Source organism: Cherax quadricarinatus, chromosome 23 (genome assembly GCF_038502225.1).
Source record: "Cherax quadricarinatus isolate ZL_2023a chromosome 23, ASM3850222v1, whole genome shotgun sequence".
Lineage (NCBI taxonomy): Eukaryota > Metazoa > Arthropoda > Malacostraca > Decapoda > Parastacidae > Cherax > Cherax quadricarinatus.
Window position 1 is genome coordinate 41,837,947 of NC_091314.1, and position 19,525 is coordinate 41,857,471.

Below are 19,525 nucleotides of genomic sequence, written 5' to 3' on the forward strand. Positions count from 1 at the left end.
TGACGTCAACATTCGTTAACAGATTAGAAAGCGAGATAAATATGATAAAACTAAACAGGAATTTGAAATGCACCTGTGGATAATATTAAAGGTAATCCAGAGAGAATTACACAAATAAATCAGATTAAATATGTGAAAGCAATAATAAGCCCTTGAACTAGTGGCACTGTTAGAAAAACAACAACTAGACGTAATGCGGTCGGTGTGCAACTCGAGGAAGATATCACTGTACTGTATAACCCCGGTTCCCTGTGCCTAGATGCACGCGACTGGAATAATGCAGAGTGCGGAACAAGTTGATAAAAAAAATTGTTAGATTAGGACACACAGATCAAATCAAATTCAAGTTTTTCCGACGAAAAACAAAACAAAACAGATCACTATCCTAAAATACACAAGCACACTGAGCTTAAAGAGGCTCATGTGTTGTGCTATCAAGAAGTAAGACTCGGAGGGTTGAAGCTAATCACATGCGACGATCAGAAATTATAGCATAAATGTGGTGTACAGCGACTAGACTCGGAAGGACGGGTGTTAATGTTGCAGTTTTATAACTGTAGTGTAAGTGCGCCTCTGATAAGACAGTGATGAAATGAATAAGAACGTAAGAACATAAGAAAGAAGGAACACTGCAACAGACCTACTGACCCAAGCGGAGCAGGTCCATGTTTCCCCCCCCCCGGATTAGACCAATGACCCACACACCGGATTATCCCAATGACCCACCCAGCCTGGTCATCTCCACTCAAGGATGGAGCACTGCACCAGACCCAGCAGCACAAGCTAGTCAGGTCAACTCACACCCACCCACACCCACTCATGTATTTATCTAACCTATTTTTAAAACTACACAACGTTTTAGCCTCAATAACTGTACTCGGGAGTTTGTTCCACTCATCCACAACTCTATTACCAAACCAGTGCTTTCCTATATCATTCCTGAATCTGAATTTTTCCAACTTGAAACCATTGCTGCGAGTCCTGTCATGGCTGGAAATTTTCAGCACGCTATTTACATCCCCTTTATTTATTCCTGTTTTCCATTTATACACCTCGATCATTACCCCCTAATTCTACGCCTTTCGAGAGAGTGCAGATTCAGGGCCCTCAGTCTATCCTCATAGGGAAGATTTCTGATACATGGGATCATCTTTGTCATCCTCCTTTGTCACCATAAGGTGACCAGAACTGAGCAGCATAGTCTAAATGAGGCCTAACCAAGGATATATAGAGTTGAACAACAACCTGAGGACTTCTATTATTTACACTTCTAGATTTGAAGCCGAGAATTCTGTTAGCTTTATTGCGAACACTAATGCACTGTTGTCTTAGTTTTAGATTACTGCTAACCAGAACTCCTAAATCCTTTTCGCAATCAGTAGCATTAAGATCTACATTATTTAGTTTATTTGTGGCATGGTTATTTAACTGTCCAACATTTAGAACTTTGCATTTGTCAATATTAAACTGCATCTGCCACTTTTCCGACCATTGTGTCAGTCTATTCAAATCATCCTGGAGTACTCTAATGTCCTCATTAGAATGAATTGGACGGCCTATTTTGGTGTCATCAGCAAATTTGCTTATGTCGCTATTTATTCCCTCATCTATGTCGTTTATGTAAATTGTGAACAACAACGGGCCCAACACTGACCCCTGAGGAACACCGCTTGTGACGTGCCCCCATTCTGATTACTGCCCATTTATGCAAGCTCTCTGCTGCCTATTTGTCAGCCATGCCTCTACCCAGGAAAAAATTTCTCCTATTCCATGTGCCTTATGTTTCCTCAATAGCTTCTGATGTGGAACTCTATCAAAAGCCTTACTGAAGTCCATATACACAATATCATGTTCATTACCATGATCTACCTCCTCAAACACCTTAGTGAAAAAAGTTAGTAAATTCGTAAGACAGGAACGCCCCTTTGATAAAAGATTTTCATTTCCAGGCCGCCCTACCTTGGTGGGAGACGGCCGATGTGTTAATATAAATACATACACACACACAATTATATATATATATATATATACATGTATGTATGTCGTGCCGAATAGGCAGAACTTGCGATCTTGGCTTAAATAGCAACGCTCATCTTGCCATATAGGACAAGCGAAAATTTGTGTATGCAATAATTTCCCCAAAATCATTTTCAACCTAACGAAAAAAAATACATTTCACTGTGTTTATATAATGTTAAATTATTGCAAACAAATCTAAAATATATTTAGTTGGGTTAGGCTAAAATAAATTTTTCTTGTTATAATAAGGTTAGGCAAGTTTTCTAAGATTCTTTTGCAGCAAAATTAAAAATTTTTACATTAACATTAATGAAAAAAATATATCTTTAAATGTATAAGAGAAAATTTTAGAAAGGACTAAATTTTAAATGAGTTCTTGCTAAGTGACCAGTTTTACATGTTCGGCACGACATATATTATATATATATATATATATATATATATATATATATATATATATATATATATATATATATATATATATATATATATTTAAAAATGCAGTATTAGAATGTGGGGCAGAAGTTTGTGGTTATAGGAGGGTGAGTGCAGGAGGAAAGAGGAGTGATTGGTGGAATAACGGAGTAAAGGGTGTGATAAAAGAGAAAAAGGTTGCTTTTGAGAGGTTTTTACAAAGCAGAAGTGTTATAAGAAGAGCAGAGTATATGTAAAGTAAAATAAAGGTGAAGAGAATGGTGAGAGAGTGCAAAAGGAAAGCAGATGATAGAGTGGGAGAGGCACTGTCAAGAAATTTTGCTGCAAATAAAAAAAAAAAATTGGGGTGAGATGAACAAGGGAACAACTGGATTTGTCTGTTAAAAACAGAGTAGGGGAGTTAGTTGATAGGGAGCTGGAGGTATTGAGTAGATGGCGGGAATATTTTGGGGAACTTTTAAATGTCGATGATGAAAGGGAGGCGGAAATTTCATGCACTGGCCAGGGAGGTGTACCATCTTTCAGGAGTGAAGAAGAGCAGGATGTGAGTGTGGGGGAGGTGCGTAAGGCATTACGTAGAATGAAAGGGGGTAAAGCAGCTGGAACTGACGTTATCATGACAGAAATGTTAAAAGCAGGGGGGGGGGACAGTGTTGGAGTGGTTGGTATTTTTGTTTAATAGATATATGAAAGAGAGAAAGGTACCTAGGGGCTGGCAGAGAGTATGTATAATCCCTATATATAAAGGGAAGGGGGACAAAAGAGATTGCAGAAATTATGGGGTAATAAGTTTACTGAGTATACCAGGTAAAGTGTACGGTAGGGTTATTACTGAAAGAATTAGAGGTAAGACAGAATGTAGGATTGCGGATGAGCAAGGAGGTTTCAGAGTGGGTAGGGGATGTGTAGATCAAGTGTTTACATTGAAGCATATATGTGAACAGTATTTAGATAAAGGTAGAGAAGTTTTTATTGCATTTATGGATTTAGAGCAGGCATATGATAGAGTGGATAGAGGAGCAATGTGGTAGATGTTGCAAGTATATGGAATAGGTGGTAAGTTAATAAATGCTGTAAAGAGTTTTTATGAGGATAGTGAGGCTCAGGTTAAGTTGTGTAGAAGAAAGGGAGACTACTTCCCGGTAAAAGTAGGTCTTAGACAGGGATGTGTAATGTCACCATGGTTGTTTAATATATTTACAGATGGCGTTGTAAAAGTAAATGCTAGAATGTTGGGGAGAGGGGTGGGATTAAATTATGGGGAATCAATTTAAAAAAAAAAATTATTTATTATTTTTGTGACTGATGTCCTTGTTAGTCAGTCAACAAATTATCGTCTCATGGTTTTTGCTCACTGTATGAGAGTGATGTTATTGTGACTCACACCAGAGTAAATACACAGCCACATTATAAGTAAAGAAGGTCACGAGAAAATAATGAAGATGATTTAGAATAAATGTTAGAAAAAAAGATCCACCCAATTTCCATGTTATGTAACTTTCATTTTGTGTTGTGAACAAAGACTGACTGTAACTCTTAACAAAAGTTAGAGTGAAATAAACCTGGGGTGAATATAACACCTTCAAAACCCTATATACTACATATGTTAGGTCAATAACTGTATATACTACATATGTTAGGTCAATAACTGTATATACTACATATGTTAGGTCAATAACTGTATATACTACATATGTTAGGTTAATAACTGTATATACTACATATGTTAGGTCAATAACTGTATATACTACATATGTTAGGTCAATAACTGTATATACTACATATGTTAGGTTAATAACTGTATATACTACATATGTTAGGTCAATAACTGTATATACTACATATGTTAGGTCAATGACTGTATATACTACATATGTTAGGCCAATAACTGTATATACTACATATGTTAGGTCAATAACTGTATATACTACATATGTTAGGTCAATAACTGTATATACTACGTATGTTAGGTCAATAACTGTATATACTACATATGTTAGGTCAATAACTGTATATACTACATATGTTAGGTCAATAACTGTATATACTACATATGTTAGGTCAATAACTGTATATACTACATATGTTAGGCCAATAACTGTATATACTACATATGTTAGGTCAATAACTGTATATACTACATGTGTTAGGTCAATAACTGTATATACTACATATGTTAGGTCAATAACTGTATATACTACATATGTTGGGTCAATAACTGTATATACTACATATGTTAGACCAATAACTGTATATACTACATAAGTTAGGTCAATAACTGTATATACTACATAAGTTAGGTCAATAACTGTATATACTACATATGATAGGTCAATAACTGTATATACTACATATGTTAGGTCAATAACTGTATATACTACATATGTTAGGTTAATAACTGTATATACTACATATGTTAGGTCAATAACTGTATATACTACGTATGTTAGGTCAATAACTGTATATACTACATATGTTAGGTCAATAACTGTATATACTACATATGTTAGGCCAATAACTGTATATACTACATATGTTAGGTCAATAACTGTATATACTACATATGTTAGGTCAATAACTGTATATACTACATATGTTAGGCCAATAACTGTATATACTACATATGTTAGGTCAATAACTGTATATACTACATATGTTAGGCCAATAACTGTATATACTACATATGTTAGACCAATAACTGTATATACTACATAAGTTAGGTCAATAACTGTATATACTACATATGTTAGGTCAATAACTGTATATACTACATATGTTAGGTCAATAACTGTATATACTACATATGTTAGGCCAATAACTGTATATACTACATATGTTAGGTCAATAACTGTATATACTACATATGTTAGGTCAATAACTGTATATACTACATATGTTGGGTCAATAACTGTATATACTACATATGTTAGACCAATAACTGTATATACTACATAAGTTAGGTCAATAACTGTATATACTACATAAGTTAGGTCAATAACTGTATATACTACATATGATAGGTCAATAACTGTATATACTACATAGGTCAATAACTGTATATACTACATATGTTAGGTTAATAACTGTATATACTACATATGTTAGGTCAATAACTGTATATACTACATATGTTAGGTTAATAACTGTATATACTACATATGTTAGGTCAATAACTGTATATACTACATATGTTAGGCCAATAACTGTATATACTACATATGTTAGGTCAATAACTGTATATACTACATATGTTAGGTTAATAACTGTATATACTACATATGTTAGGTCAATAACTGTATATACTACATATGTTAGGTCAATGACTGTATATACTACATATGTTAGGTTAATAACTGTATATACTACATATGTTAGGTCAATAACTGTATATACTACATATGTTAGGTCAATGACTGTATATACTACATATGTTAGGTCAATGACTGTATATACTACATATGTTAGGTCAATAACTGTATATACTACATATGTTAGGTCAATAACTGTATATACTACATATGTTAGGTCAATAACTGTATATACTACATATGTTAGGTCAATAACTGTATATACTACATATGTTAGGTCAATAACTGTATATACTACATATGTTAGGCCAATAACTGTATATACTACATATGTTAGGCCAATAACTGTATATACTACATATGTTAGGCCAATAACTGTATATACTACATATGTTAGGCCAATAACTGTATATACTACATATGTTAGGCCAATAACTGTATATACTACATATGTTAGGCCAATAACCTGGTTTGCAACCAGGTTAACCAGTTGCAGACCTTAGAGGAGTGCACGATGAGGAAAGATTCAAGGAACTGAATTTTGCTGCCTTAGAGGACATAGAGGATATAATTACTACATATAATGTTAAGAGGAACTGATTTAAGAGATACGGCGAGGCTGAATTAAGAGAACTAGGATCAAGGGAACACAGGTGGAAGATGAGAGAGCAAATGAGCCATATGGATGCAGTGAAGTATTTCTTTAGCCTCAGAGTGGTTAAGTTAAATGACATGGACGAGGCAGTGGAGGAGGCAAACTTAACAAATTGTTAATATGTACACACACACACACACACACACACACACACACACACACACACACACACACACACACACACACACATAAGGGGTCACAACTGGAAGCTGAAGACTCAGACGAGTCACAGGGACGTTAGGAAGTATTTCTTCAGTCATAGAGTCGTCAAAAAATGGAATAGCCTAGCAAGTGAAGTAGTGGACTCGGGAACCATACATAGTTTTAAGAAGAGGTATGACAAAGCTCAGGAAGCAGAGAGGGAGAGGACCTAGTAGCGATCAGTGAAGAGGCGGGGCCAGGAGCTGAGACTCGACCCCTGCAGCCACAATTAGGTGAGTACACACAGTAGCGGCCAGTGAATAGGCGGAGCCAGGAGCTATGAATCGACCCCTGGCTGCCGAGTGTAGCTCGACAGCCAAAGAACACAAAAAGAATGAGACCAATAGAGAGAGAGAGAGAGAGAGAGAGAGAGAGAGAGAGGGAGAGAGGGAGAGAGGGAGAGAGAGAGAAAGAAGGTGCCAAAGGCAGGAAGGGCAGAAAGAACATGTACCCACATACAAGGAAGTGAAGCCTCAGGGAAAACAAACACAACTGCCCACAGAATGATCCACAACATTCCCTCAAGCCCTACCAACCCACACCAACCAAGCACAATAATCAGCAACAACACTCCACACCCACAGTCCCCACCCACTTCAGCACTATTACCACCACAACACCAGCCTACCATAATATCTGATCCTGTCTACTACACTCTCAGCCTACACTAACCCCATTAACTCATCCCCCCCCAAATACAGTTCTGGAAAGGAAACTGAGGTATGGTATACAACACAGATGTAATAACAAATAAGAGTGGCAAGTGGCAGGAAAGAATCACCGACGTTTCCTCAGACATCACAGCACTCACAGAGACAAAGCTCACAGGGTTGGTCAAAGGTTGGCAAAGCATCTAGAGTCATGAAAACAAGTACATTGTCTATGAGATTCTGAGTTGAATCATCATTACCTCGACTGTCGTTATCACTTTCACTGTTAATAACAGGTGTTTGGAACATTGTGTAACAGAGAAATACCGAAAAAGAACAAGAATAAAAATATGTAATACAGCCTAAGAATTCACATGAGGGAAAATAGATGAAGGTTAACACTTCATATATAAAATCATTAAACACACTGCATGAGAAAACTCACTGAAATTTGTTTCATAAAAATAACTAAACAAAACAAATTAATACCCGGTGTTATGGTTTGTGAGAGTATAAGTTATCCCAGAGTTATGTCAACTAGTTTTGAAGAAGTGCTATTATATTACAGTAATGATCGTATGAACTGTATGGTTATAGTCAAGTAGTCAATAAATTATGAAGTTTCAAAGATAATAAAAAAAAGCCAATTGTTAAAATTCATTAATATCAAAATCCGTTTGTTTTATTAAGAATTAAATCACCTAATTTAATAAATGTCGTCTGCTTTTTTTAAATACTTGAATAAATACAGAATATAGAAACTTTAAAAATTACCAGATATATTCATTTGGATAAGAAAATTTTCCTGCCAAGTTAGATTGAAAAATCCGAATTTTCTCGCTGAAAGGCGACAATTGGAAAGAGATCATAACGTGTATAATTATGAAAATTATAAAGAAAATAGTCTGTCATAGACTGAGTCATAGCTAATCGATTAGTGAAAGTTGATATACGAAGAAATCAGAATGACGTTCCACAAGGGTTAAAATTACTCTTATTGTTGTCTAATTTTAGTAAATAAAATCGATGGGAGATTCAATAGCGACGTATTACAGGTCCTATTTTATTAAGACTCAACCAGTGTCATTTTCTTAACATTGATTTTAGGTAGATGAATTATAATATTTGTTGACATTTTTAAAATTGGGAAAAGAATAATTTTTACATCATCAGTGTGTGTGATATGCTCGCATATCTGTTATCCCAATGTGAAAGTAACTCCAGCACGCAACCAATGAATCCATAGTGGAATGACTGACGTCATCCCCATCGTGCTTGTGATACATTCCATCTCATGTTGACACATTTCATTTCCTTATGTATATAAGCCATCCTTTGAAACGAAGCATGATATAATTTACGTTTAAAATGATTGGCATCCCCAAAGACAATGACGTCAACATTCGTTAACAGATTAGAAAGCGAGATAAATATGATAAAACTAAACAGGAATTTGAAATGCACCTGTGGATAATATTAAAGGTAATCCAGAGAGAATTACACAAATAAATCAGATTAAATATGTGAAAGCAATAATAAGCCCTTGAACTAGTGGCACTGTTAGAAAAACAACAACTAGACGTAATGCGGTCGGTGTGCAACTCGAGGAAGATATCACTGTACTGTATAACCCCGGTTCCCTGTGCCTAGATGCACGCGACTGGAATAATGCAGAGTGCGGAACAAGTTGATAAAAAAAATTGTTAGATTAGGACACACAGATCAAATCAAATTCAAGTTTTTCCGACGAAAAACAAAACAAAACAGATCACTATCCTAAAATACACAAGCACACTGAGCTTAAAGAGGCTCATGTGTTGTGCTATCAAGAAGTAAGACTCGGAGGGTTGAAGCTAATCACATGCGACGATCAGAAATTATAGCATAAATGTGGTGTACAGCGACTAGACTCGGAAGGACGGGTGTTAATGTTGCAGTTTTATAACTGTAGTGTAAGTGCGCCTCTGATAAGACAGTGATGAAATGAATAAGAACGTAAGAACATAAGAAAGAAGGAACACTGCAACAGACCTACTGACCCAAGCGGAGCAGGTCCATGTTTCCCTCCCCCCCCGGATTAGACCAATGACCCACACCCCGGATTATCCCAATGACCCACCCAGCCTGGTCATCTCCACTCAAGGATGGAGCACTGCACCAGACCCAGCAGCACAAGCTAGTCAGGTCAACTCACACCCACCCACACCCACTCATGTATTTATCTAACCTATTTTTAAAACTACACAACGTTTTAGCCTCAATAACTGTACTCGGGAGTTTGTTCCACTCATCCACAACTCTATTACCAAACCAGTGCTTTCCTATATCATTCCTGAATCTGAATTTTTCCAACTTGAAACCATTGCTGCGAGTCCTGTCATGGCTGGAAATTTTCAGCACGCTATTTACATCCCCTTTATTTATTCCTGTTTTCCATTTATACACCTCGATCATTACCCCCTAATTCTACGCCTTTCGAGAGAGTGCAGATTCAGGGCCCTCAATCTATCCTCATAGGGAAGATTTCTGATACATGGGATCATCTTTGTCATCCTCCTTTGTCACCATAAGGTGACCAGAACTGAGCAGCATAGTCTAAATGAGGCCTAACCAAGGATATATAGAGTTGAACAACAACCTGAGGACTTCTATTATTTACACTTCTAGATTTGAAGCCGAGAATTCTGTTAGCTTTATTGCGAACACTAATGCACTGTTGTCTTAGTTTTAGATTACTGCTAACCAGAACTCCTAAATCCTTTTCGCAATCAGTAGCATTAAGATCTACATTATTTAGTTTATTTGTGGCATGGTTATTTAACTGTCCAACATTTAGAACTTTGCATTTGTCAATATTAAACTGCATCTGCCACTTTTCCGACCATTGTGTCAGTCTATTCAAATCATCCTGGAGTACTCTAATGTCCTCATTAGAATGAATTGGACGGCCTATTTTGGTGTCATCAGCAAATTTGCTTATGTCGCTATTTATTCCCTCATCTATGTCGTTTATGTAAATTGTGAACAACAACGGGCCCAACACTGACCCCTGAGGAACACCGCTTGTGACGTGCCCCCATTCTGATTTCTGCCCATTTATGCAAGCTCTCTGCTGCCTATTTGTCAGCCATGCCTCTACCCAGGAAAAAATTTCTCCTATTCCATGTGCCTTATGTTTCCTCAATAGCTTCTGATGTGGAACTCTATCAAAAGCCTTACTGAAGTCCATATACACAATATCATGTTCATTACCATGATCTACCTCCTCAAACACCTTAGTGAAAAAAGTTAGTAAATTCGTAAGACAGGAACGCCCCTTTGATAAAAGATTTTCATTTCCAGGCCGCCCTACCTTGGTGGGAGACGGCCGATGTGTTAATATAAATACATACACACACACACAATTATATATATATATATATATATATATATATATATATATATATATATATATATATATATATATACATGTATGTATGTCGTGCCGAATAGGCAGAACTTGCGATCTTGGCTTAAATAGCAACGCTCATCTTGCCATATAGGACAAGCGAAAATTTGTGTATGCAATAATTTCCCCAAAATCATTTTCAACCTAACGAAAAAAAATACATTTCACTGTGTTTATATAATGTTAAATTATTGCAAACAAATCTAAAATATATTTAGTTGGGTTAGGCTAAAATAAATTTTTCTTGTTATAATAAGGTTAGGCAAGTTTTCTAAGATTCTTTTGCAGCAAAATTAAAAATTTTTACATTAACATTAATGAAAAAAATATATCTTTAAATGTGTAAGAGAAAATTTTAGAAAGGACTAAATTTTAAATGAGTTCTTGCTAAGTGACCAGTTTTACATATTCGGCACGACAGTGCTGTGCTATTATATATATATATATATATATATATATATATATATATATATATATATATATATATATATATATATATATATATATATATATATTTAAAAATGCAGTATTAGAATGTGGGGCAGAAGTTTGTGGTTATAGGAGGGTGGGTGCAGGAGGAAAGAGGAGTGATTGGTGGAATAACGGAGTAAAGGGTGTGATAAAAGAGAAAAAGGTTACTTTTGAGAGGTTTTTACAAAGCAGAAGTGTTATTAGAAGAGCAGAGTATATGTAAAGTAAAATAAAGGTGAAGAGAGTGGTGAGAGAGTGCAAAAGGAAAGCAGATGATAGAGTGGGAGAGGCACTGTCAAGAAATTTTGCTGCAAATAAGAAAAAAAAAAATTGGGGTGAGATGAACAAGGGAACAACTGGATTTGTCTGTTAAAAACAGAGTAGGGGAGTTAGTTGATAGGGAGCTGGAGGTATTGAGTAGATGGCGGGAATATTTTGGGGAACTTTTAAATGTCGATGATGAAAGGGAGGCGGAAATTTCATGCACTGGCCAGGGAGGTGTACCATCTTTCAGGAGTGAAGAAGAGCAGGATGTGAGTGTGGGGGAGGTGCGTAAGGCATTACGTAGAATGAAAGGGGGTAAAGCAGCTGGAACTGACGTTATCATGACAGAAATGTTAAAAGCAGGGGGGGGGGGGACAGTGTTGGAGTGGTTGGTATTTTTGTTTAATAGATATATGAAAGAGAGAAAGGTACCTAGGGGCTGGCAGAGAGTATGTATAATCCCTATATATAAAGGGAAGGGGGACAAAAGAGATTGCAGAAATTATGGGGGAATAAGTATACCAGGTAAAGTGTACGGTAGGGTTATTACTGAAAGAATTAGAGGTAAGACAGAATGTAGGATTGCGGATGAGCAAGGAGGTTTCAGAGTGGGTAGGGGATGTGTAGATCAAGTGTTTACATTGAAGCATGTATGTGAACAGTATTTAGATAAAGGCAGAGAAGTTTTTATTGCATTTATGGATTTAGAGCAGGCATATGATAGAGTGGATAGAGGAGCAATGTGGTAGATGTTGCAAGTATATGGAATAGGTGGTAAGTTAATAAATGCTGTAAAGAGTTTTTATGAGGATAGTGAGGCTCAGGTTAAGTTGTGTAGAAGAAAGGGAGACTACTTCCCGGTAAAAGTAGGTCTTAGATAGGGATGTGTAATGTCACCATGGTTGTTTAATATATTTACAGATGGCGTTGTAAAAGTAAATGCTAGAATGTTGGGGAGAGGGGTGGGATTAAATTATGGGGAATCAAATACAGAATGTGAGATGACACAGTTACGTTTTGCTGACGATACTGTGCGTATGGGAGATTCTAAAGAAAAGTTGCAAAGGTTAGTGGACGAGTTTGGGAGAATGTGTAAAGGTAGAAAGTTGAAAGTAAACATGGAAAAGAGTAAGGTGATGAGGGTATCAAATGATTTAGATAACGAAAAATTGGATATCACATTGGAGAGAGGGAGTATGGAAGAAGCAATTGTTTTCAGATATTTGGGAGTTGACTTGTCAGCAGATGGGTTTATGAAGGACGAGGTTAACCATAGAAATGAAGGAAAACAGGTGAGTGGTGCATTGAGGTATATGTGGAGACAAAAAACGTTATCCATGGGGTCAAAGAAGGGAATGTTCGAAAGTATTGTGGTACCAACACTCTTATATGGATGTGAAGCTTGGGTTGCAAATGCTGCAGCGAGGAGGCAGTTGGGGGCAGTGGAGATGTCCTGTCTAAGGGCAATGTGTGGTGTAAATATTATGCAGAAAATTCGGAGTGTGGAAACAAGGAGAAGGTGTGGAGTTAATAAAAGTATTAGTCAGAGGGCTGAAGAGGGTTTGAGGTGGTTTGGTATGAATTTGTAGGGGAAGGAAGGAGGGTTAGAGGGTAGTCCTCGAAAAGGTTGGAGAGAGTGAGTAAAGGAGGTTTTGTGGGCGAGGGGCTTGGACTTCTAGCGTGTGTGAGCGTGTTAGATAGGAGTGAATGGAGACAAATGGTTTTTGGGACCTGACGAGCTGTTGAGTAATATTTAGTGAAGGGATTCAGGGAAACCGATTATATATTTAGCCGGACTTGAGTCCTGGAAATGGGAAGTACAATGCCTGCACTATAATTGAGGGGTCTGGAATATTGACAGTTGGGAGGGACTTCTGAATTGTCATATCTGAGCGCCTCTGCAAAGACAGTGATTATGTATGAGTGATGCTGAAAGCGTAGAATGATGAAAGTATTTTTTTTTTTAAGATTTTCTTTCTGTTTGGGTCACCCTGCCTCGGTGGGAGACGGCCGACTTGTTGAAATTATATATATATATATATATATATATATATATATATATATATATATATATATATATATATATATATATATATATATATATATATAATATCCGAGGGAAAGATTGCATTGCAAGACATGAGGAAGTTAATAACATTATCAAGAGGAGCCTCACAACTGCCGGATGCCCAGCAGTAAGGGAGCCACCCCAACTATGCAGATCTGATGGCAGCCAAAAGCGTCCAGATGGTATCACCTTTCAAGTCTTGACAAACTGCAAGCAGGTTGTGTGGGACCATATATGTGCATTTATCTTGGCTGATACCTATCTCCAATACACCAGGGAGGAAGGAGGGGCAACTGCCAGCTTCCAGGAGTCCCAGAAGTCTAGAAAATATGGAGAACTTGCCCATCATTATATGTTTGTTCCCATACGCTCGGAGACCCTTGGCTCATGGAAAAAGAGTACATCTAGGGTCCTTAAGGAGCTAGGCAAAAGATTCATCATGGTAGCTAAGGATCCCAGGGCAGCTAGTTTTCTATTCCAGTGACTCAGCACTGCTGTTCAGAGGGGTAATACCTGCTGTATTTTGGGAACGTGCCCCAGCTCTGAGCTGAATGAAATTTTCACATTATAATCAGTGACAAACACGTAACAATATGTACTAGACATGTATCTCTCACATCTCATGTACTGTAAATGCCATCTTTATAACAACAATGTATCTCTTATATCTTTTGTATAATATCATGTAACAAAATATAGAAACTTAATTAATGGATAGAATCTAAATAATAGTGTTATGCACACTAACACGATTATATACCTAGCAAGGCTGAAGGACGTAAATATTTTTTCATATATTTTATGAAGAGTCGATGGTAAATTTTACTCATAAAAATTTTGAATATTCATACATGATAAAATCTAAGTTTTCTTGAACCATCAAAGAAAATGAAAAATAAAATTGTTTTAATTTTTATTTGTTAATTCAGCTAGTACAGTCTATAATCATTTCTAATTTGTTTATAATTTTGTATTATGATTATTACAGAATGTGCAAGTAAAGCAAGCATTATACAGAAATTAATTGCAATAAATGGGGATTAAAATATATTTTATAAATCATTTATATTCAAATTGCAGATAGCAGAAAGATATCCAATATAGATCTCAAGTTATATATGTGGTGAAGAGGTCCTCAGTATCTAGATATGAACTTCTAACAATGTGGAGACTTGTAGAAGTTCCCAGTAATCCGTAGCAGTTTCTGTGTTGCTCAAGTTGGTCCTAAGTGTTAGCTTCAGTAGTGCAAGAGATCTTGCATGCATCAGTAAATGCATACACTATCACACACTTGTTGCTGCTGTGTCGTATCAAACATTTGATCAAAAGGGTACACACACCCTGCAGTGACAGAAAGGTATAGCACGGCAATGGCGACCTTGTCCCGTAATGCGACACTCTCTGTCTGAACGACAGGGACGAAAACAGCGGCATCTTCTGTGGAAAACATTATCGATTAGAAAAGATATCGAGATTCAAAAGTCTGTAAACAGGGACGCTTCAGATCTGGTTGCTTTAAGACCGTCCCCACGGGCGGATGTGCATGTTGTTACGTAGGATAACGATGAAGAAGTTTCTTGGCGAGGGGTTCAGCTATGTTATAGAAGCCGTTGTTCTGGCTGAAATTGTTGGATATACAGATAAGTGATGATTGTAGGATTCTTGAATCATCACTTATCCTGGGATCATTAGTCATCTGTATATCTAACAATTTCAACGAGAACAATGGCGTCTATAATATAGCTGAACCGTTTGCCAAGAAACTTCTTCATATATGGGAAATATATGGTGCTGATATATATAGGGAATACATGGGGTTGATATCTGATCTTCACCTTGGCTGCACAAAATTGCAGGACAGTTCAACATGAGCCATACGCAGTTTTCTTCTACTGTTGCTTATAAAGTTTTTATAACGAAAAACTTTGTAAAGGTGATGGATGGTTAAGGTGTAGGATTTTTTTTCCTAAAAGAAAATTTGGATCAGTTTCAAATGACGTAAAACTTTAACCCGGAAATTTTGTTGAGCAACAAATATGTGAAGTGTTTAACAGCCCAGTCTTCCTATCAGACTTGACCCCACTGGAGCTGGCTTCACGGGAAGCTTTCTAACAGGCCGTCTAGAACTTCTTAGGAAGGTGTTGATGCGAAGACATGATAGAAGTATATAGGACGCTGGATTGCCGTATATCCATGAAAATGCACTTTCTTCATTTATACCTGTACTTCTTTCAATACAGTGTTGGTGTTGTTAGTGGTGAACATAGTGGAAGGTTTCATCATTATATCAGTACAATGGAGGTACGTTGTCAGTGACGTTTTAATCCCAACATGATGCAGAACTTCTGTTGATTTCTTCAGACACACAAATGTTAGTCATAATCGAAAATATTTTTAAATGTGCCCTTGAAGAATTCTTTAGCAGTTACTTTATAGGTTTTTAATGACTTATTATGTTACTATGCTGTATTTTTTTATGGAATATGATTTATAAATAAACATTTCTCGAAATATGTTTTCCATTAACTAAAAAACCCGACTTGCTCGGCTAATAATTTGGCTTCAAATCTGAATTGTCAAGCTCATATTACATTATAATACGAACATTTATCTCAGCAGCAGACCAAACAACCTGACGCACTGTCTAATTATACTCAAAAAGTTTATATACATAAAACAGAGAAATCCACCAGGACCTTCTCATCTAGGGATGCCTCTAGATTATCATGACTCTCAGCTGTTGATTGGAAGCAGCCAGCAGCTGCTGTGGGATTGTGAAATGAATCACGTTGGTTGCCTGTCACTGCAACCAACGTGGCCACCACTGCTTCCTTTCCCAGGGACCACAAACCTCCCTGCCCAGTGCACAACCATCAAATTGGCTCCCACGGAATTAATGAAAGCCATAGAAAACCCGCCACTTTAGAATGAGAGTAGTATATATGGTAATGTCATTCGGCTAATGTTAGGAAATCGTGAACTAGAATAAAAAATTAAAAGTTTTACGATAATTCGTCCACAGCATTTCTGACAGAAAAGCAGATATAATTCCCATTAGATTTTATCAGTGTTAAGATGAATATACACATTTCTGCATCTCACAATTGTCTGGAATCAAATTTAAGACGAAAGAGAAGTTATCACAGCAACCCAGTGTGAATACATCATGGACTGCTACGACTAAGTCAAGCACCTGGTTGAAGTGAGGAGCCACTTCACAAATAGGAAAAATTCCCTACACAGTAGAGAAACTGAGTGTGTTGGGCGAATATGACCGAGTCGAAACATTATGCAACATTAGTATAGTGAGAACTAATGGAGGGAAGGGTATGTAACATTTAAGGTGTTAAGTATAATGCAACTCAACCAGCATGTACTCAGTATTCGTGGAATGGTCCAGCATGTGCATTATATAAAGGTATAGCTTCATAAATCACCAGCATGTACTTAGTGTTGAATGATGAAGTGTAACATGCAACACTACAAACCAGTACTTACTGAAGGTCAGTTTGGGCTACCACCAGACTCATCACAACCTGTCATGTGAAAGAGAAAATATTTAACTTTAAAATGAAGGTTGAATAATTGTGATTGTGATGTAACAAATAATGCTTTCAATAAATCTGACGAGTTGGATTTTTCTTTAGATTTTGTATGAAGATAAAAAGAGGACATGAGAACTTGTAAAAGATCTTGTGATATAACAAGAAAATATTTCCTAAACGAATAAGACGCTAATGTAATTTATCTAGCTATATTTAAAAACTAATTTTAAATCATTAATACAAAATTTGTTCAATTAATGTATTTGACGAGAAAATTAATTTTGCTCACTTATTGCAATAAATCAATAATACATAAATTCACTCTTTAATAAAACACTCCAAAGAAACTAACAGATGCAAAGGCAGATACTAATGGGCTTGGACTGGCTGGAGGTCTGGTCGAACAAGTGGTTACTGGGATTTAACCTTAGCAAGTTCAAAGTTATGAAATTTAGGAAAGGGCAAAGAAGACCACAAATTAAGCACATGCTCGGGAATGCTGGGGTGGGGAGATGGGGCACAAAAGCTGCAAACTGAACTCCTGGGTAAGTATCTAGGGGTGAGTATAATATCGAGCACATCCCTCTGAGGCCCACAACAAAATAACTTGCAACAGTTGTGCGTCTGGCAAATCTAACACTAGTTATCAGAAATCTATGTACGGATGCATACGAGACAATGTACACGGTATACATATGGCTCTTATTTGAGTATGCAGCACCAGCACTGAACCCAAACCATGTCAAACGAGTCAAGAAATTAGATAAAGTGCAAAGGTTCGCAACGAGACTAATCCTGGATCTAAGGGGTATCGGCGAGAGCTTAGGAAACTGAACCTGCTAACGATAGAGAAAAGAAAGGCTAACGGTGATAACAAAGGACAATATAACAAACAGAATAGATGGCGAGGAGAGTAATAAGCTGTTTATGAGTCCGGAAACAGGAATACCAGGTTTCACGTTGACGATGAAAATAAACAAGACAAAAGGATATTAGAAAGTATTTCTTCATTCTTAGAGAAGTCAGGAAGTGGAACGACTTGGAGATTCGATAAGGTTCACTCCTGGCATTAAAAACCGGGAATGAACCTGGTAGCGAGCAGCGACGAGGCGGAACCATTAGTGAACCTTAAAAAAATTATGAATTATGGATGATTCAACCAAACTAAGGAAACTCTACTGACCGAGGAGGAGTTCATTGGTTTTAGTAAGTCTGAGTAGAAAACGGTATTTAGTATCTCCAATACATAAAAACTATCATTTTGAGATCAAATCGTAATTTTTTTTTATTTGGAAACTAAACAAAAGTGTGAACAGAGTGACTCACACAACAAAGAATAAGAGAGAGGAACAAGAACTTCATCTTGGCTTCTGCAGGTAAGTTGGTGGTGTTGAACACTTGTGACTGCTGCTGCTGCTGCTGCTGCTGATGCTGGAGATGTGTGTACTTGGAGCCGGTGATCTGGTCGTCTGTTGAGCGAGGAGTCTCACGTGGACTTTTAAGACAACAACTGCGAATTGCCAGATTTTCCTGGAACATTTGTAACCGAGGTCAACCCCGACAAATCTCTAACAAGATCAACCAAGTGAAACCGAGCGAAGGGATGGGGAGGGAGGGGGGGGGGGAGAGAGAAGGTTTTGTAAGGACGCAGATTAAAATTCATCAAAACTTTTCTTGTATTTTCAACATCATCTCTTGTCTCACAGTCTTTCTTGTGTAATCCTAGTTTATGTGTATATTTAGTTCCTAAACCTTTAAGATTGAATTAACACATGCACTGTGTGTGTGTGTGTGTGTACTCACCAATTTGTGGTTGCAGGGGTCGATCCATAGCTCCTGGCACTGCCTCTTCATTGATTGCTGCTAGGTCATCTCTCTCCCTGCTCCATGAGCTTTATCAAACTTCATGTGGCATGCAAAGAGTAAGTAACCATTAGTCGGCGAATGTACACACCCTCATTAAAAGGCTACCTCCCCATCCAGCTAACCGAGTGCTAAGGGTCGCACGATGGGGCCCATCGTCTGATCAGTATCTAGGTTCAGTCAATGAGGTGGGTCTGGCAATTGTGGAGGAGGCATGGTCACCACTTACGTTTCCACCCTTGTCATTTCCATTCTAGAGCTGGCTGAAGCACGGTCTGCTCTCTAGTAGCATTAATTCTGCTTGCTTTCTGTGGCGTGCACTAATACCTATTGATGTACATAGTGTAGTGTACATACTGCAGTTTATACTTGGTGAAGGATAATATAAGTCAAAGTCGTTCAGCTGTGTTTATTTTGCTCCCTTTACACCCAAGATAACAGGCCTTTTTTTGTTCCTGGGTTGTAATATGGGTAGCCGGTCCAAGAGCTGAAGCTGGACCTAGAGTTGTAGTTAGAGCAGGAACTAAGATTGTAGATAGCTTGCTGTCTGGCATTGTGTCAGCTTTGCCAATGCTTAACAGACTTTGCGTTTCAATTG